At 43.1% G+C, this 21,137-nt stretch overlaps 1 protein-coding gene across 1 annotated transcript in view; it reads right to left on the minus strand.

The window, feature by feature from the left end:
- LOC132820461 (interleukin-13 receptor subunit alpha-2-like) overlaps window positions 1-21,137 on the minus strand; it is a 343,536-nt gene that overhangs the window by 294,989 nt on the left and 27,410 nt on the right. The window lies entirely within an intron of this gene.

A 21,137-nucleotide genomic window follows, 5' to 3' on the forward strand; every position in this document is an offset into this window, starting at 1 on the left:
CCATTGGGAGGATAAGTAAGGGAGTGCTAAGTGGATCCTTGCCAGCCAAGCAGAGTTCAGTTTCCTCTTCTCACTTCCACTTAACAATTAATTAACTGTTAAAGGGCCACTACATCGGCACTTCTGCTGCCAGGACCAATTTCAGGAATTTCACAGCAACTTTGTTTCAACGTGCTCTCTTTTCTTCCTCCAGGTCTGCCTGAAGGTGACATGACTGATACCAGGCAGCAGCAGGAAGCAGTCGTGTCACATAAGAACCCTATCAAGAACTCCGGACTCACATCTGGGAGACTCAGATGGAAGGAAATCGGCAGGAAGCATCTGGCGGGGAACTGAGCAACTAAAGGGAGGAGCTGCTGGAATTGGCAGGAGAGCAGCTGCAGCAGGATGAGGCGAAGGGGGAGGCTAGTTAACTTCTCTCCCTAGCTGTGTTGTGAATTGGCTGAATCACTTCATGGAGACCTTAACACATCTTTAAAGCTGTCTGCACAGAATGGCCGGTCATCTGTTTAAGTCTATAAGAGATTTGTGAACTCTGATAAGTCTCCAAGAACCGATGAAGATTTGCTTGTCAACACTGTGTCTGTCGTGGCTAATCATTTTGATTCCAAGGTGCGGAATGTTTTCACATGCAGTCCACAATCTGTGAGGGATTTGATAAGGAATGCTTGTTATCAGGCTCGATGCTGTTCAAAGATCCAGATCATTGTATCTGATAAGAACAGTATGGCATGAAGCCTAGAAACATGAATGCCTGACTTTTCAAGAAGGCCTTTTATCTTTCCTAATAAATCTATCAGAGGACTAAAAGCAGGTGGAGAATCTTACATTGTCATGGTAACCCAGCTGAACCAAGTGAGGTATCATGGTTGGAGTCACTGTCACCAATCTGTCTTGCTGGACTTGGTCACAGCAACCTATATCAGGACAGCAGCCTATATCAGGAGAGGAAGAATGCCCAGACAATAGAAGAGAGCTTGGTCTTAGTTAAACAGATCATGTCCATGACATATTAGTTAGCAGCTAGTTACCCCAATCTATGGAGAGAAATAGTTAACCACTATGAGCTCAGAGGGGCCTTCAAACACAAACAGGACAGTCCCCACTCATACTCACAAGCTTGGCAAGAGAATTAGCGAGAGTCCTTCTTTCCTTCTTTCATGGCAATATACAGCCATGTCTGATAACCAGTTATGAGATCTTCCTCCTGTTTAGTGATTCCTGACCATTATGGCTGAAGTTTGAGATCAAGCTCAGGGAGACCTTGATATTCTTGTCAACGATATTGATTCAAAGTGAGGGAGGAATAATGTCAACTCAAAACAATAAGTCATCAACAACAGTGCAATATTGTCTGTGTTCAAAATAGGTTTTCATAACTTAAGCCACTAACTTTCTTTTCTGTCCAGTCATCTGCAAAATATTGACCTGCGGTGAAATGTTCCAGCTCTTTTTTTCCTGAAGAGGTATACCAGACTCAAAATGTTAACTCTGCTTTTTTTCTTTGCTACCAGACCTGTTGAATTTCTCCAGCATTTGTTAAAATTCGTTTCTGGGATGTAGACATGGCTGGCTGAGCCAACATTTATTGCCCATTCCCAGTTCGCCCTTGAGAAGATAGTGATGAACTGCCTTCTTCAATCACTGCAGTGCATGTGCTGTGGATTGACCCAAATGCTGTTAGGGAGGGACTTTCAAGGACAGTAAAGGAATGGTGTTATATTTTCAAGTCAGGATGGTGAATGGCTTGGGGGGATGTTTCTGGGTGGTGGTGTTCTCATGTAACTGCTGCCCCTTGTCCTCTGAGATGAAAGTGGTTATGGGTTTGAAAGGTGCTGGCTAAAGATCTTTGATGAATTTCTACAATGCATCTGTAGGTAGTACACACTGCTGCTACTAAGCATGGGTGGTGGAAGGGGTGGATGTTTGTAGATGTAGTGCCAATCAAGCGGGCTGCTTTGTCCTGGATGCTATCGAGCTTCTAGAGTTTTGTTGGAGCTGCACCCATTCAGGCAAGTGGGACTATTCCATCACACTCATGATTTGTGCCTTGTAGGCAGTGGACAGACTATGGGAAGGCAGGAATGAGTTACGCACCACAGTATTCTCAGTCTCTGACCTGGTCTTGTAGCCACTGTGTTTATGTGGTGAGTCCAACTGAGTTCTGGCCAATTATGGTTCCTGGACTTATGATAGGGGGATTCAATAATGGTAACACCACTGAATATCATGGGGTAGTGGTTAGATTGTCTCTCATTGAAGATGGTGATTGCCTGGCATTTATATGCCATGAATGTCATTTATAACATGTTAGCCCAAGCCTAATTATTGTCCAGATTTTGTTGTATTTGAACACAGACTGGTTCAGTATCTGAGGAGTGGAAAATGGTGTTGATCATCATGCAATCCTCGGTGAACATCCCCACGTTGGACCTAATGATGGAGGGAAGCTCATTGATAAAGCAGGTGAAGGTGGTTGGGCCTTGGACACTATCCTGAGGAACTCCTGCAGAGATACCCTGGAGCTGAGATGACTGACCTCCAACAACAACAACCATCTTCCTATATCCCAGGTATGACTCAACTAGAGGAGAGTATGCTCCTAATACCCATTGATTCCAGTTTTGCGAGGGAATCAATGGGTATCATTGGGCATGCTCTCTGTGCTTGATCCACTAGTGTAAGGTTGTTAACAGTTGAACTGGAGATGGTATCTGCTGTTATATAGAACCTTGCTTGCTTGCATTGGTTTTGTATGCAAATCACATGAGATGAAGACAAAATTGTTATATCTGCAGAAGCATTTTTGCGAATTTGTTTTCACTCCAACAGTGAGATTAGCAGTGTATGACCAGTCTCTATAAGAAGTGTCAGACACTTTATGTAACCTGAAAATCTCTCACAGGTCTATGTAACTAAGAGTGCTTCATTTTCAATAACTGCATGCCAAGTCTCTGCATCTGTTAGTACTTCAACTGTTTTCTTCCGCTGCTCTTAGAAGAGAATTGTTCCAATAACTCTGTCTGAGGCATCTACAGCAATAAAAGTCAAGAAAGATGGTTTTCAATGGGTAAAGACTCTGCAAAGGTCAACACAACTTTGATCTTTCCCTTGATGTGTGTCTATGCCATAGTTGAAACAGTTTAAGTATTTCAAGGATTCAGTAATGGGTGCCAAGGGAATATTTTACCACCGTCTGATGTAAAAATTGCAGGTGAAGAGTCACCAGACTAGAATGTTAATTCTGCTTTCTTCCCAAAGGTGCTGTCAGACCTGGTGAGTTTTTCCAACAATTTCTGTTTTTTTTGTTTCAGATTTCCAGGATCTATAGTCTTTTCTTTTATAAAAGAAATTGTTAACCATTTTCTGAAAACTTTGCAAATCAGGTACTGACTTTAGAGCATGGAGCTCTTTAACTGTCCTTGTTTGCTTCATTTAATGCCATCCTTGTTGATGATATGTCCTGGAAATTAGATAGTCCTCGACGAACACACATTATTCATTGAAGGTAAGGCCTGCTGCCAGTAGTCATTTCAAAATTGTATGTACTCTCTGATTATGAATTTCTGTCAGTTCTGCATGGATTGGGATATCATCCGTAGGCGTAGATCACTGTCCAGTCCTTGCAGGATGCTTTATATCACATGCTACATATTCTCTGGAGCTGAGGCAAATCTGTTGTAATAATATCATCCAAAGGGAAAAATGAATGGGGTAAGGCTCACCTAATGAACTCTTCCAAGATCCACTGTTCGCATTAAGCTTAAATGAAGAGCTTGCTGTCAGAGAACTGAAAGCTTTCATCGACAGTGATCATGGGATAGATTTCTACTGTGTGTTTGAGAAGTGTAACATCACAACATATTCTGATAGAATGCTTAGGTTTTGACCAAATGACCATGCTTGAACACCATTGTGTTGGCGTGACACCTGTGAGATGGTGACTATGTTGGTCATCTCCTGAAACTGTGGCTTACAAGTCATCCAGAAGGTGGCAGAGTATGGTTCCTGAGCCAGGGCTCATTCACTTTGATTGCTTTTCTTTTCTTTTTACTTATGTCTTGTCCAGAGCTGAGACAGCATTGGCGATGGTGAGGAACTCCAGCACAGATATGCGTGAGTCCAGCGTGGGCATGGTAGTGGCAGCGAGTGAGCCCCTACTTTCTTTTCCAGCGCCAACACAGGACCTGGCATCGGGATCAGCCCCAGCCACATTGACGGAGGCAACGTTGGGGGCTTAGGCCCAGCGGCACAGTATGGTGCCTGAGGACTGGCCACTTCGTCACTGGTTGGGTGCAGTGCTAGTGACGGCGAAATAGTATGGAAGGGCTTCACAGCAACATCGACAAGGTGGGCAAAAGATGATGCCTGAAGAGTGGTGACTCCCACCACAGTGCTTTGTTCCAGTGTAGATGGTGGTGAGGCGGTGGAAGAGGGATAGTGGCACAGTGTTGTTGATGATGGACTCTCTTTAAGCTAGCTCTTTCAGTTTTTTTTCTTATTTTTGAAACTATTCAAAATAGTGCCGGATAGTGGCAACAATAGAAAAGCTTTTCACTCTATTTTACTGTTTTTTTCGCTGTAAAATACAAGTGAAAATTTTAAAAAATCATTCAAAATCATTCATTCCATTAAAAGATGCGGAATCTTCCAACATGTGCTATATTCTGTGTTACGTTTTCCAAAACCAGTGACAAGTTCTTGCTCGAAATGACTCTTTTCTTCGTTTGTGAGCTCTTGCATTTGGCAGAGTCAGTGCAGAGAATAGCATGCATTCTTGCTCAGTATTGTGCTCTGCTGATTATGGATGAGATGTACCTTTTCTGAATAAGAATAATCTTCATGCTTCAAATGTGCTGTTGAATTCTCTATAATTTCAGGAGTTGTCCCACCCACCCTATGTAATATGAAGTCAGGATGTTACAACCATTTTTACTTCAACCAAGTGTTTTTCAGACTGTACAGCAATATTTGCTCTGCTGTCATGTCAAAATGAATTAACCTGTGTGATCTGTGATATGGAGAAAGTGAGGACTGCTGATGCTGGAAATCAGAGTCGAGAGTGTGGTGCTGGAAAAGCACAGCAGGTCAGGCAGCAGCCGAGGAGCAAAAGAATCAAGGTTTCAGACATAAGCCCTTCATCAGGAATCATGAAGGGCTTATGAAGGACTTTTGCCGAAAACATTGATTCCCCTGCTCCTCGGATGCTGCCTGACCTGCTGTGCTTTTCCAGCACCGCACTCTCGACTCTGATCTGTGTTATATCAAGTTCAGATGAGCCATCTATTACCTCCTAATGAATATTGATTGATATCTTTCAAAGGTGCCATATCACCATATAATGTACTATTGAAGATATGTCTTGGCATTCTGGATTATCTTCCAACAATGAAGATGTTAACGTCTTTGTACAAGCAACCATTATAGGTTCTGCGATTCAATGGTTGTTTTTAACATTCTCTGGAAATGTCCCACTTGTTTACGAAAGTTGCATTGATACAATAAAGCTGGTCATTGTTTCTGTTTGTGTGCTTTTCTAATCCACATCTGGATTAGAAAATCCAGCATTTGCAGCATTAAAGGATTTAACAACATTTTGCTCTGGTCTATGAGGTGATGTTTTCAAACCTTCAAAGGTTGACCAAGCCTGATGATCTTGGACTCAATTGGTTTTCTGTTCTCATCAATCTTGTATTGTTTGCAATTTTCAGTATCTGCCCCATCTGGATACGTGATCATTTTTTGATGGTATGAAATCTGAAAGAGATGTATCAGAAAATCGATTTGCAACTTTGTAATTAATAGTTAAAACAACATCTTCACAAAATTCTGACAATGTGTGAAGATCATAAAGCCTCAGCAGGTTGTCTAGGTAACTGGAATACTCTTTTCCAATCTCTTCAATCAGGCAGCAGTTACAGAAGCTTGGACACGTGAACCAACAGGTTCAAGAACAGCTCCTTCCCTGCTGTTATTATACTGCTGAGCAGACCTCTCTAATTTCAAATCTAACGTTGATCTTGCTTTTGTGCACCTCCAGTGCACTCATAACCTTGTATGCCTTGCTCTGTCTGAGCACCCTATGATCTAAATGTCCTTGTTTGTATGGTCTGCTTGTACTGTTCACAAATCAAAACTTTTCACTGTACTTAGCTTTATGTGACAACAACAAATCAAATCCTTTATTAGATCCACCTCACTCCATTACACAATTAGTATTTGATTTAAGATAATTTTCAGATGCTCTTACAATATGATCAAAGACTTCCTTCTGTTCTGTCAGATTCTGTATTTTTTTTTAAAACATGACCTATAAACGGATCAGAAAAGTGTGGCGCTGGAAAAGCACAGCAGGTCAGGCAGCATCCAAGGAGCAGGAGAGCCAACGTTTTGGGGATAAGCCCTTCATTGGGAATTCCTGACAAAGGGCTTATGTGTGAAACGTCGACTCTCCTGCTCCTCGGATGCTGCCTGACCTGCTGTGCTTTTCCAGCAACACATTCTTGACTCTGATCTCCAGCATCTGCAGACCTCACTTTCTCCCACTGCTCTTTGTACTGTTGAATACTGCATTCACAGAAGCTGACAGACTCGGTATGTTTGAGCTGCTGAACATTGATAGAGTCATAGAGGTGTACAGCACGGAAACAGAACTTTCAGTCCAAATTGCCCATGCCAACCAGGTAACCTAAATTAATCTGGTCCCATTTGCCAGCATTTGGCCCATGTCCCTCTAAACCCTCCCTATTCACATACCCATCCAGATGCCTTTTAAATGTTGTAATTGCACCAGCCTCCACCACTTCCTCTGGCAGCTTGTCTCACACACACACACACACACACACGCACGCACACCACCTTCTACATGACAAAGCTGCCCCTTAGGTCTCTTTTAAAGCTTTCCCTCTCGCCCTAAATCTATATCCCCTAGTGTTGAACCCCCACCCCGGCGAAAAAACCTTGACTATTCACTCTATGTTGAAAATGTGTTGCTGGTTAAAGCACAGCAGGTTAGGCAGCATCCAAGGAACAGGAAATTCGACGTTTCGGGCCAGAGCCCTTCATTAGGAGTGCTTCATGATTTTATAAACCTCTGTAAGGTCACTCCTCTGTCTCTGACACTCCAAGGAAAATAGCCCCAGCCTATTCAGCCTGTCCCGAAAGCTCAAACCCTCCAACCCCGGCCACATTCTTGTAAATCTTTTCTAAACTCTTTCAACTTACACACCATCTTTCCTGTAGCAGGGAGACCAGAGTTGAATGCAATATTCCACAAGTGGCCTAACCAATGCCCTTACAGCTGCAATATGTACACTAGGTTTTCTGTTTGGAATTTTTTATCTTTTCTTTTCCTTGAATGTGTGTAATCTTTGCATAACTGAAGATGTATTCAAACAGGCACTGTCCAGTCAAAGTCCAAGTTTCTATTCATCATCTTATATGTGAAGTACTGTCCACTTCTGCAACCTAGATGGTTCGCATAGATTCATAGCCATCTAGGTGAAGCATCAAGGATGTCTTGGGGTCAATTCACTGCCACAAATCCTCCTTACCTGTAATAGTCTAGGATCCAACATGGAGAAGCTTGCCCACAGAATGTCTTAGGTAGAAGATAGGTTGAAGTGTTAGTGAAACAGAGTATGTTTATGGTTTTAGCCATGGTTTTGGTCATCATATTTAAGGAAAGGTATTATTTCATTGAAGGCAAATCAAAGAAGGTTCCGTAGGATGATCCCTGGTTTGGAGGGATTGTCTTATGAGCAATGGTTAAACACGTTGAGGCTCTACTCATCTGAATTTAGGAGAATGGGGGCTGATGTCAATGAAACATATAGGACTCTTAAGGGGCTTGACAGGGTAAATGTTTCCCTTTTTGCAAAAGTCTAGGACCAGAGGGCATAGTCTCAGAATATAGGAGCACCAGGGTAAGACTGAGATGAGGAGGAATTTCTTCTCTCAGAGGGTTATGAGTGTTTGGAACATTTTGGCACAAAGCCGCAGAGGCAGAGACCTTGTACATATTTCAGGCTGAGATAGATTAGAGTCTTAGAGTCATACAGCTGAGAAACAGACCCATTATACAACTCATCCATGCTGATCAGGTTTTCTAACCTAAACTGGCCCAATTTGCCTGCATTTGACTTATATCCCTCTAAAACTTTCCTATTCATGTATTCAGTGGGAGTATTGATAAAAGGTAAAGTCACCAATGTCTCAATAGACCACAGGGCTGTTTCCTCATCAGAGAGAGATGGCTAGTGCTGGTTTAACCTAAGGTCACCATACCTCCACAAGGAGGAGAGGTTGCAAGGGACAGTCCTTCAATGTAACCCCAGCCAGTGCAGGAATTCAACCCATACTGTTGGTGTCACTCTGCATTACAATACCAGCCAACAGAGGTCTTCCTGGAGACAGTGGCCTATATCCTGATGAGTGCGGATTACATGATATCAGTTAGCTGTTTCAGTTCCTAACTGCATTATATAAAAAGAACAGCTACTGTTAACCAAAAGTGGCATGTAGATAATGACAACCAGATTGGCACCAAGTTGATGACCAACATAACAGAACCACCAGATGATGTGGCTAAACTTCCCCTCCCCCCTCCCCGTTATCCAGACAGTTATCCACCATGCTTCTTTCATTCCGTCTCCTCTGTTCTAAACCTCACACCCCCCCAAACATAATAAAGACAGTCATCCTTGTCCTCACCTACCACCCCGCCAATCTCTGCACCCAATGCATCATCCTCAAACACTTCTGCTAACTCCAACTGGACTCCACCAACAACATGTTCCCCTCCCACCCTTTCCTGCCTTCCACAAGGACCAATTCCTTGGTCAGTCAGTTTGTGCCACTCTCCCCACCAACCCTCCCCACCCCTCCCAAACCCCTAGGATGCAAAACCTGCCAGCACACCATCCACTCTCATCTCCATCAAGGACCCCAAACTGTCCTTCCAGGTGAGACAGAGGTTCAGCCGCCTCTCCTTCAACCTAGTTTAGTGTATCTGGTGCTCTCGATGTGGTCTTCCGTACATCAGTGAAACCAAATGTAAACTCAGGGCACGTTTTGCCACGCATCTCAGCAAGGCCCGTAAGGGTCAGCCTGACCTCTCGGTCACCACTAATTTCACTTCCCCTTCGCACTCCTGCTCTAACATGTCCATCCTCCATTGCCACAGTGAGTGAGATCACAAATTGGAAGAACAACATCTCATCTTCTGGTTGGGCAGCCGACAGTCCAGTCGACTCAACATTGAGTTCTCCAGTTTCAAATAACATCCCTTCCCATCCCCAAATTCCCTTGTCAGCCCTTTCCCCTCCCTTCCATTCCTCTGACTGACACTTCCTTCCTGCTACCAACCGGATTCATTTCTCCAATTGACCACCCAGGCTGTACCCTCAACCTGTGTTCACTTATTACTACTTCACCACTCTGCCTCTCTTCCCATCCAATACACTCTTGCACCCCTCCCCTTTATCTGCAGTTCCCCCTAAAGCTACCCCTATTCTTGAAGAAGAGTTACACCCCAAACGTTAACTCCACCATCTCCTGATGCTATCTGGCTTGCTGTGTTCTTCCAGCCTCCTGCCTGTCTACTTTGGATTCCAGCCTCTGCAGTTTTGTTGTCTGTGACCCAAAAGCTAGCCTTCAGCACAGATAAGTTAGCAGGTCTCACTAAGGGGCATGAAAATGCCTTTATACTTCTTTCCCTCACTGAAGTGATATGTAGGAAGAGTTGAGATTGCTGGTGGGGATTGAAATAGTCCTGTATTTTAGCTTCTGAAAGACAGTGATATTATTGCAGAAATGGCTTAAATGTGTAGAGTATGGTAAAATTCTACACTGGTAAGTCAACAACGCTTGAAATCTAATGACAAAATGACAGAAACTTGATGACCTTGTAAACTCTGTCAGTTTAACCTTGTGGAAGAAGTAGCCCTGTTAAAATCCATGGCCTATGTTGGTAATAATTAATTCAATGCACTGAATTCAAACCAAGATCTGTGGCAGGAAAAACAATGCATAAATGTATAACTGAAATGTATAATCAACAGTTGTTAACTTGGAACTGGAGAAGAAATTCATGCTGTCAACTCTTATGGAATATTTTGAAGAAGTAACATAAAGACGACATTCTTTAACGTTGGCCTGACAGAGCCGTAAGTGTCGGGGAATTTAGGCTGCACATAAATCTATTAAATGCAAGGTTAGTAGTATAGCAGTATCTCAGCTGTTGAATGCGTGTCTAGGTCAGTGTCTATGAGTATCTAAGCCAGTGACAGAGTTTGTCTGAGCCGGAGTCTGTGTGAGTGTCTGAGCTGGAGTCTGTGTGAGTGTCTGAGCCGGAATCTGCGTCAGTCTCTGAGCCGGAGACTGTGTGAGTGTCTGAGCCGGAATCTGCGTCAGTCTCTGAGCTGGAGTCTGTGTGAGAGCCTCAGCTTGATTCTGTCAGAGTGTCTGATTCAGAGTCTGCGCGAGTGTCTTAGCCGGAGTCTGCGTGAGTGTCTGAGCTAGAGTCTGTGTGAGAGTCTGAGCCGGAGTCTGCGTGAGTGTCTGAGCTAGAGTCTGTGTGAGAGTCTGAGCCGGAGTCTGTGTGAGTGCCTGAGCTAGAGTCTGTGTGAGTGTCTGAGCCGGTGTCTGTGTGAGTGTCTGAGCCGGTGTCTGTGTGAGTGTCTGAGCCGGAGACTGTGTGAGTGTCTGAGCCGGAGACTGTGTGAGTGTCTGAGCCGGAGACTGTGTGAGTGCCTGAGCCAGAGTCTGTGTGAGTGTCTGAGCCGGAGTCTGTGTGAGTGTCTGAGCCGGAGTCTGTGTGAGTGTCTGAGCCGGAGACTGTGTGAGTGTCTGAGCCGGAGACTGTGTGAGTGTCTGAGCCGGAGTCTGTGTGAGTGTCTGAGCCAGAGTCTGTGTGAGTGTCTGAGCCGGAGACTGTGTGAGTGTCTGAGCCGGAGACTGTGTGACTGTCTGAGCCGGAGTCTGTGTGAGTGTCTGAGCCGGAGTCTGTGTGAGTGTCTGAGCTGGAGACTGTGTGAGTGTCTGAGCCGGAGTCTGTGTGAGTGTCTGAGCCGGAGTCTGTGTGAGTCTCTGAGCCGGAGACTGTGAGAGTGTCTGAGCCGGAATTTGCGTCAGTCTCTGAGCCGGTGGCTGTGTGAGAGTCTGAGCCGGAGTCTGTGAGAGTGTCTGAGGTGGAGTCTGTGAGAGTGTCTGAGCCGGTGTCTGTGTGAGTATCTCAGGTGGAGTCTGTGTGAGTGTCTGAGGTGGAGTCTGTGTCAGTGACCAAGCTATGGTACCTCTGCTATTTTCTGAGCTGTCTTTCGATTACTGGAACCCTGGTGCTGTGTGGCAGCAGTGCTAACCACTGAGCCATTGTGCTGAATAAACAATCCAGTTCATCCCTCTGTCTTGAAGAACAAGGTGACACGCAGTAGACAAGCAGGACCATTGTCTAATCCTGGCATCTTGTGCATTGTTAATTGTAAATGCTGCACCACTGGTGACTGCTTCAGTTGTTGCCTTTGGCTCAAGTTCTGGGATACAGTCCACTCACCCTCTCTGGGTGTCTTTCAGTCACTCTTTGAATCTACCATTTTGGCAAAGCTTTGGGGTATTTAATCTAATTATGTGACTCAGTGTCATAACTTTGTTGTTTAATGGCCCTGTGAGGCACCCTGGGATACTTTTAGCATGTTCAAGGCATTATATGAACATAATGGGTGGAAGGCTTATAGAAGCCTGAGCAATATTGGCGGTGAGAAGTCCAGGCAGTCCCATCTCAAATTTATGAGCTTATTGCTCCACCTTTAATGCTTTTCACAAGTAATTTAGAACGATTGCCACCTGGCAATGGTGAGTTGCCAATGTTGGGGTGGGGGTGGTTATTGTTTGTTCAACACTTTGTTATCAGCACAACTCACCTCATTAAAATTCAGCTTCACGTCTCACCAAATGAGCTGGGTAATGAGAAAACTCAACATGGAGGTCAGAGCGGGTATCTCAGAGCTCCTTACTCCAAAAAGAGTCTCCTTGTTGTTTATGACTGAACAACTTCTCAGGGCTCAACCCATGGGCACCTGCCATCTATCGACACTGACATCTGGCAAACCCTCATGATCATTATGAGACCGAACAACGTCGCTTCATCATTGGTCATGAGAGTCTAACGATGGTCTGTACTGAATGCAGTGAGAAACTGAAGGTTTGATGTGGTTCCAGGGTCCGTAAACTGTGGGAGCATTGCAGACATTCCCTTCTTAATAGCATTAGTCACTCATTTAGCACAGCAGCATCCTCAAGTTGCTGCACATGGAGGCTAAATGTGAATGGATGATGGAGACAGGTCACTGGTTATCACAGTGTAGCTTATCTCACTGTCTAGTGCACACCTCTGATCTGCCAATGACGAACGTTCTAAGATCTACGCACCTCTTTCACTACTTCAGATGTTGATGTCGTTAAGTTCCAGCAAGTGTTCTGTGCCCCAGCTGTTGGTGGATGTCATTCACTGCGGCTGCCTTCCTAAGTAGGTGAAGGTGGATACAGGAGGATGAGGGCTAACAGCAAGCCCAGGAGCAGCAATGAGCTGTCAGGGAGAACGAGGAGTACTCAGCTCAGAGACAGGCTCAAAGCTGTAACACCCTCATGATACATGGGGTGCGCAAGATTCCAATTCCTGGGGATGAATGAGGCACATTTTCAATGCAGAAACTGTGCCATTAACTGCACACACTGAGAGGTCCATATGTTAACACTATGGAATCCATCGACAGGAAGGGGATTTGTTCTATTAATATTCAGTTGATCTGCGATCACCATTACTACTTCCTCACAGTGCATGCTCACTACCCACAGCTGCCATTACTCTCACATGCTGGAGTACTTTCAGATACTTGATGCCTGACAAAGTGCGGGGGAGTGGGGACTGGTGGGCAAGGGCTACCCACCGTGACACTGGCTCACCACACCATTGTACAATCCCTTGGTTGATGTGGTGCCCAGGTTTAATGCTGCCTGTGCCTGAATCAGGGCCAGCAGGAGATAGGACAACTGAAGATGTAGTCCCATTGCTTGGACTAGTATGGGAGCCTCACATTTAGTCCATACTGCATCAGCCTGGCATGCTGTACTCTGCACAACTGGAGTAGGCAACAAGGTGATGTGCTGAATTCTGAGGGACTCGGAGAGCAGGAGCAGTCTTTCAAGGAAGAAGATAAGGACATTGGAAAGTAGGAAGTTGTCCTTTCCTTGACAAAGCTCAACTGAGCCAGGCACTATGAGCAAGACAAAACTTCATTAATACCTGCTTCCAACAGACAGGAGCTGAGAGCAGCAAGCAATTGTGGACTGTAAAATATTTGTGCTCATGCTGCTGGAATCTGGTTTGCATTATCAGGATGAACTTCAGTCGCTACCAGTTTTCTCCGTGTTTGCCTTGCTGTCTGTAAATAAAAGCTCATGTCAGCTCAGGTAACTTGCCAGTTTGCAATGTGACTTCGTGGCTTTGTGCTATCATGTTGCCAATGAGAGGCAACACTAGGTTCCCAACTCTTGACTAGGTAAACAGTAGCCTTTCAACAATACCCATCGTTCTGCAAATACCTGCTGAGTGGTGAGCTGTTCTGGTACATGGCTTTGATGGGGCTTTGGATATGACAGGCACCATATGTTCAGGTTAAACTGACTAATGAGGTGAGTCTGAAAAGATACAGTGAAAAAAACTAATTCAGCTTCGTGATGTAAATCCCTCTAAACAATTCAGCACAGCTCGGAATTAGCCAAAATGATAAAATTCAGCTCAATATTGCTAGCGGACAATATTGGAGGACAGGGAAGCAATGCTGTACCATCTTGGGTCAATGCTACAGTGATGGAGATGAGGTAGGCACATAAACATTGCCTAGCTTTTACTTCCATCTTCATGGGTACAGGCAAGTCATGAATCTCAATGGTCCTACACAAAATCCATCCCAATTTATTACACCCTATTCTCCACATGACCGAAAAGAGATTTATAAGAATGATACCAGAAGTGAAAGATTATGACTACTTGATAAAACTAAACAAGCTGTGGCTCTACTCTCAAAGAAACAAAAAGCTGAGGAGTATTGGAGGTGTTTGTAGTTTTGATAGATTAAACACCAAGATCTTTCCACAACCAGGAAGTTGTATAAGTTGAAGATAGTATCCAGTAGAAATTAATTTTTTCAAGTTGGTTAGAACATGAAAATTGCTGCCTCTTAGAGCCGTTGAGGCCAATAATGAAAATCCATTTACTGAGAAGCTGTATAAAGATACAAGGCAGAAAAAAATAGAGAGATATGGTAATAGAATGAGATGAAAGAAAGTGGGAGAAGGCTTTTTCAATGTTAAATTGCAGAATTGGATGTGTTCATGATTTCAAATATAGATGACTCAGATCAAATGGCCTCTATCTGTATTACAAATGCTGCACCATTCACCGTAGATATTAATTGAGCACAAATGTATCAAGCTATCTCCTGAACAGAAAGCTCAGGCATCATTTTGTATGGACCCAAATTGCATTGAAAACAGACTTGGCACATTTACATTTCTGAGCAAATGGTTTCAAGCTTTCGGAGCTTTTGAAATATGTGTTTGTCACAAAACATTATCTAAATTACAGGAATCTTACTTCCCCTGACTTTCTAAGATTTCTTCATCAAAGTTTCCATTTTTGTGTTGCTAACTCCCAAGACCTTTAATCATCATTGTTTCCGCTGTTCATTTCACTGCTAAGAATCTGGATGGGAGGGGTCACCATCGCACTTATTTGACTGATTCCCTTAACTAGAATGTTATATTTGGCTCTTCAGGTCTGTTAAAGTAACTTCAAAACTAGCTATTACAATAAACATTTTTAGATAAGAGAAATTCCTAGGATATGGGTATTTCCAGAAAGGCAACCATTTATTGCCCATCCCTTGTTGGTTTTTGTGGTGAGTCACCTTTGTCACTTGCAACAGTCTATGAGGTAAAAATGCTCCTACAAAGCTATTCCTGGAATTCTGTGATTTGAACTCTGATGAAGAATCAGTACTGGTATATTTCCAAGGTAGGCTAGTGTGCAAAGTAGAGAGGAACTTGGAAATGATCAACCTCCTGTACATCTGCCTGTGCTCCTTGGAAGCAGAGATCAGAGGTCAGAGGTTTGGGATGTGCTGCCAAAAAGAAACCTTGCCAAGTTGTTGCAGGGAATCCAGTGGATAGTATGGAACACTTTGTTTGAAATGAAATCAAAAAATGCTTGAAATACTCAGCAGGTCTGGCAGCATTCATGAAGAGAGAAATAGCAGAAGTGGACTTTACTATGATCCACTCCACCGGTCATATGTTCAGCAAAGATAAATAACTATGGAAGTAGGTTTGCTCGCTGAGCTGGAAGCTTCGTCTTCAGATGTTTCGTCACCATACTAGGTAATATTATTAGTGTGCCTTCGGATGAAAAACTGATGGCATGGTCCATATTTTATTAATGTGTTTGGGTTTCCTTGAGTTGGTGATATTATTCCCTGTGGTGATGTTATTTCCTAAGATGATGTCATTTCCTGTTCTTTTTCTCAGGGGGTGGTAAATGGGATCCAAGTCAATGAGTTTGTTGATAGAGTTCCGGTTGGAATACCATGCTTCTAGGAATTCTTGTGTTTGCCTCGGTTTGGCTTGTCCTAGGATGGATGTATTGTCCCAATTGAAGTGGTGTCCTTCCTCATCTGTATGTAAGGATAGTAGTGAGAGTGGGTCATGCATTTTCTGGCTAGTTGATGTTCATATATCCTGGTGGCTATTTTTCTGCTTGTTTGTCCAATGTAGTCTTTGTTACAGTTCTTGCAAGGTATTTTGTAAGTGACATTGGGTTTGTGTGTTGCCTGTATAGGATCTTTAGAGTTCTTTAGCTGTTTTAGTGTGTTGGTGGGTTTGTGGGCTACCATGATGCCAAGACATCTGAGTAGTCTGGCAGTTATTTCCAAGATGTCTTTGATCTAGGGGAGAATGGCAAAGATTTCTGGGCGTGTTTTGTCTGCTTGTTTGAGTTTGTTGTTGAGAAATTAGCGGACTGTGTTCATTGGGTACCGGTTCATTTTGAAGACACTGTATTGGTGATTTTCTTCTGCTCTTCATAGTTCTTCTGAGCTGCAGTGTGTGGTGGCTCATTGAAATAATGTTCTAATGCAGCTTTGTTTGTGGATGTTGGGATGATTGCTTCTGTAGTTCAGTATTTGGTCCATATGTGTTGTTTTCCTACAGGAACTCTATCAACAAACACATTGACTTGGATTCCATTTACCATACCCTGAGGAAAAGAATGGGAAATGACATCACCACAGAAAATGGTGTCACCACAGGAAATGACATCACCAGCTCAAGGAAACCCAAACACATAAGTAGAAAGGGGGCCGTACCACCAGTGCTTCATCCAGAGGCTCACTGATGGTGTTACTTAGTTCATGAGAAAACGTTCATTCTTTTGCCCTCAATTGTTTTTTAATAACAGAATTCCATGGACTCACCACTCTCTGTGTGAAGAAGTTTTTCCTTGCCTCGGCCCTAAGTGGCGTACCCTGCCTCCTTAGACTGTGATCCACGCTCTGGGCTCCCCAATCATCAGGAACACCCTTCCTTTGTGTAGCTTGTCTAGTCCTGTTCAAATTTTATCAATTTCTATGAGACTCTGCTTCATTCTCCTAAACTCCAATGAATATAGACCGAACAGATTCAGTCTCTCTTGCCTTAAATCTTGTTTTCACAGGAATTAGTCTGGTAAACCTTTGTTACACTCCCTCCATAGTCAGAACATCCTTCTGCAAATAAGGAGACCAAAACTGGCCTTCAGGTGGCAATTTGGACATACTCTTGGTGAACTTTGAATGAAGCAATTTGCCTGTTCAATAAATAGCTTGTAAACAACATTGTCATTTGTCCTGCAACAGTTACACACTCTGCTAGTTTCCCATTTGTTGAGCATAATGGTGGTCATGGGCAATTCAAAGCTTTTAATTACATGCAACTGTACAGATCAGTAATGGGAGTACATCCTTCAGCATCTCCAGCAATACAATAATGACTGAGCTGAATGTAACCTCAAATCTGCATTTCTGTCTAGCTCTGATAATTTCTCAACCCCCTGAAATCTATCTCCTGATACCTTAAAAATATTCAAGGATTCTGTTTCCACTGCTACTTCAAGAAAAGACAACCAAAGACTCACAACCCTCTGAAACAAAACACTTCTAATTTTAAAAGGTGGCCCTGATATTTAAACAGCACCCTGAGTTCACCCACACAAGGGGTCATCCTCTCCACATCTTGGCAGGTTAAGTCCTTTTGGGTTTTGTTTATTATAACCATGTTGTCTCTTACTTTTCTAAACTCCAGCAGGTACAAGCATCGTCTGTCCAACTTTTCCTCATCAGATAGCCCACTGATTCCATACATATTTATGGTGTGAACCTTCTCTGAACTCCCTCCAAAGCATTTGTATCCTTCCTTTGATAAAGATGAGGAAGAGTTTCAGCAGCATGCAGTATAGGCATGGAGAAGTAGAAGGGGAATCCAGGGCCAGACAGATGGTCCATGGACAAGTGAAATGGGAAGCATTTGGCATCCTGTGTTTTGTCATAAGAGGGTGGTCAATTAAAGTATGAAAATAAGAATCCTAAAGCACTGTGTCCAGACTGAACAAATGTGTATCTATCTCAGGGTGTTACCTGACAGAGTGCTTAAAGACTTTGAGCTCACCTTCAATATTTCAGTTATCCCTATGGATGGTAATCTCGGACAATGTCCTTTCCAATGTATGGAAGACCAGCAGAAACTGCAAGTTCAGCCATGTCCCACTGAATGGTCAACACACCATGGGACGCAAAGATTACCATTCAATAAAGAGTGGAAGAAAGCACAATAATGTTACTTCCACAGTGAAGGACTCTGAAACAACAATGCTTCCCAACTACCAGACAGCCATTTGACAAAGCTAGTCTCAACAAAACTTAATGGCCTACAGATAATTGAAGTGGAAATAGTGAAATTTTATTTCAATGGAATGTCAAATCTCAATTTCCTGGCAGCTGGAGATCAGACGAGAGATAAAGTCAGCATATTGTGACTCACACCAGCCTGTATGGGTTTTTGTTGTGATGCATAAACATGTCATTAACATAGAATGAAATTACAAAAGATTTTATGTACAAAATAAAGTCAGCAAAATACAAGGCAAGGCATACAAATGGCTCCACTGAACATTACTGGCATTTTAAATCTTAATTGTAATTGTCAGTGAGAAAGGAAGGAGGGCAGAATTAATGCACGCTTCCAGTTACATTAGGTACAGCCTAGTGTAGGTAAAATCCCCCTCCGTCTTATGCTTGAAAATGCTACAGAATTAATGGCAAGTTTAAAGAACAATTATGGCTGTGTTAAACCTTCGCTCGACAGAAAGTTTGAGGAAGGACTAAGATATTTTGAGCCCAATCTTATAGAGTTGAGTTCCTATCTAACTGGCTTTTATACCACAGGGAAGACAAGAAGGAGGCTGGTAGAACACAGCAAGCCAGGCAGCATCATGCTTGACTTGCTGTGGTCTTCCAGCCTCCTGCTTGTCAACCTTGGATTCCAGAATCTGTAGTTTATTTTTGTCTCTAACCAACTCTATACCACAAACCTTGCAAAATTATCATTACAATGTCCAGTTATCTATATGCATGTTGCATTATTCTATTACCTTTTCATGATGGCACAGTGGTTAGCACTGCTGCCTCACAGCGCCAGAGACCCGAATTCATTTCCCACCTCAGGCGACTGACTGTGTGGAGTTTGCACGTGCTCCCCGTGTCTATGTGGGTTTCCTCCAGGTGCTCCGGTTTCCTCCCACAGTCCAAAAAAAAAATGTGCAGGTTAGGTGAATTGGCCATGCTAAATTGCCTGTAGCGTTAGGTGAAGGGGTAGATGTAGGGGAATGGGTCTGGTGGATTGCGCTTTGGCGGGTTGGTGTGGACTTGTTGGGCAGAAAGGCCTGTTTCCACACTAAGTAATCTAATCTAATCTAATCTAAAATAATTATGAATGGAAAATATCAGAAGTGTTGAAGAATATTTAAATAATTTAGGGGAGGAAGCCTTATTAGTGTCAAGCAGATCTTTGTGTTTTGGAATTTTAGTGCATGATTATGGAAAGAGTGAGTTCTAGGTAAAATGCTTGGAGTCATGGAGTCATAGAGCTGTACAGCATGGAAACAGAACCTTCAGTCCAACTCGCCCATGCCGACCAGATATCCTAAATTAGTCTAGTCCCATTTGCCAGCATTTGGCCCATGCCCCTCTAAACCCTTCCTATTCATATACTTATCCAGATGCCTTTTAAATGTTGTAATTGTACCAGCCTCCATCACTTCCTCTGGTAGCTCATTCCATACATGCACCACCCTCTGCTTGACAAAGTTACCCCTCAGGTCCCTTCTCAATCTTACCCCTCTCACCTTAAACCTATGCCCTTTAGTTTTGGACTCCCCTACCCTGGGGAAAAGACCTGAACTATTCACTTTATCCATGCCCCTCTTCGTTTTATAAACTTCTTAGTGAAAACAAAATTAGTTTCTGCCAAAATGCTGATTTTCACTTTAATGGTATGGACAGGATGTACCATTTTAAAAATTTATTTCAATGGATGTGAGTAGCACTGACAATTTCAGTCTTTATTGGCCACACCTAATCAGAGGGTTAATTGCTAGGAGTCTGAAGTCCCATGTAGGTCAGACTGAGTAAAGACAATCAATCTCAAGATCTGCAGAAAGCCATTTCAGATTGAGATGAGGAGAAATTACATCTCCCAGAAGGTAGTGAACCTATGTAATTTTCTGCCTTGGGAGGTTGTGGAGGTGAAGTCATGAATATATTTAAGAAAGAAATAGATTTCAAGAAGCGCTAAAGATGTATGGGGAGAGGACAGAAATATGGTGTTGAGATAGAGGATCAGCCATTATCATGTTGAATGATGGATTGATGAGTTGCATATCCTGCTTCAATTACTATTTTCTAGACAAAATCTTATAGGGCTCTGAGTGACATGGGTGATAGCAGGATTTGTGATAGAATCAAGTGGGTAGTCCAGAAAAAAATAACAAAGGAACTCTGGATGTTGGAAATCAGGACCAAAATCAGAAATTGCTGGAAAAACTCAGTAGGTCTGGTAATACCTGTGGAGAGAAAGCAGGATTAAAATTTCCAGTCCAGTGACCTTTCTTCAGAAATCTTGGAAGGCTGATCTCAATATCAAGAGCATTTTGTTCCATCTTTTATGCTTTCAATAATCAGCACACTGGGCAGCAGCAAGTTTCCACCTAAAGGGATTTATTGCTTGCTAAATGCCTTGTTGACGTCCCTTATTATATCTCCGCTTTCTACCTGCTCAACTTGCCAAACAAGCTAGAGGTAAAGACAACTCAACATAGCAATCAGAGGGGTACCTGGCAAATTCAGATGATCACTTGCTGTAAAGGATCTCCACATAGACACTGAGTACCAAAATCTCAGGGCAGGCTCCATCGACTCTAGCCAGATTCATACCTGGTCCTTTTGGTGCAGATGGGGAGGTGATCCAAGGGAGTGAGTAGGTCGTGCAGACAACATCCATGTCAATGGTGTCTGGTGTTGTGGTGGATAACAGCGAGTGAGAAAGGACTTTGCATGTGATAGTGCAAATGGTAGAGCATGGGCCTTAATGGGAATTGGGTACAGTAGCTGAGATAACATGTGACATATTGGAGAGAAGGTGGTTCATCAATCACTGGATGAAAATCGATGGTAAGCAAGTTTTCCTGACCATATTTGCTTTGATTCCATAAAACTCCATGGATCTGAACTCAATGTTAACTCTCAGAGCTGTCCCAAGAGTATACCACTGCTGATGGACCTGAGCCAGTGTGAGAGGAGATATCTAGGGATTTAATGGATCTCTTTCTTTCAATTCTGGTACCAATTTCTATTGACAGGTCTTAAAATGTGTGCTATATTCAAACCTAACGTTTGCGAAATTTAAATTTCTGCTTCTGTGTTTGCCCATAGATGTCAGAAATACTACACAATATTAATTGGAATATCTTCTTATTTTTGTGACTTTAGCATTTG

Source organism: Hemiscyllium ocellatum, chromosome 11 (genome assembly GCF_020745735.1).
Source record: "Hemiscyllium ocellatum isolate sHemOce1 chromosome 11, sHemOce1.pat.X.cur, whole genome shotgun sequence".
NCBI classification, from domain to species: Eukaryota; Metazoa; Chordata; class Chondrichthyes; order Orectolobiformes; family Hemiscylliidae; genus Hemiscyllium; species Hemiscyllium ocellatum.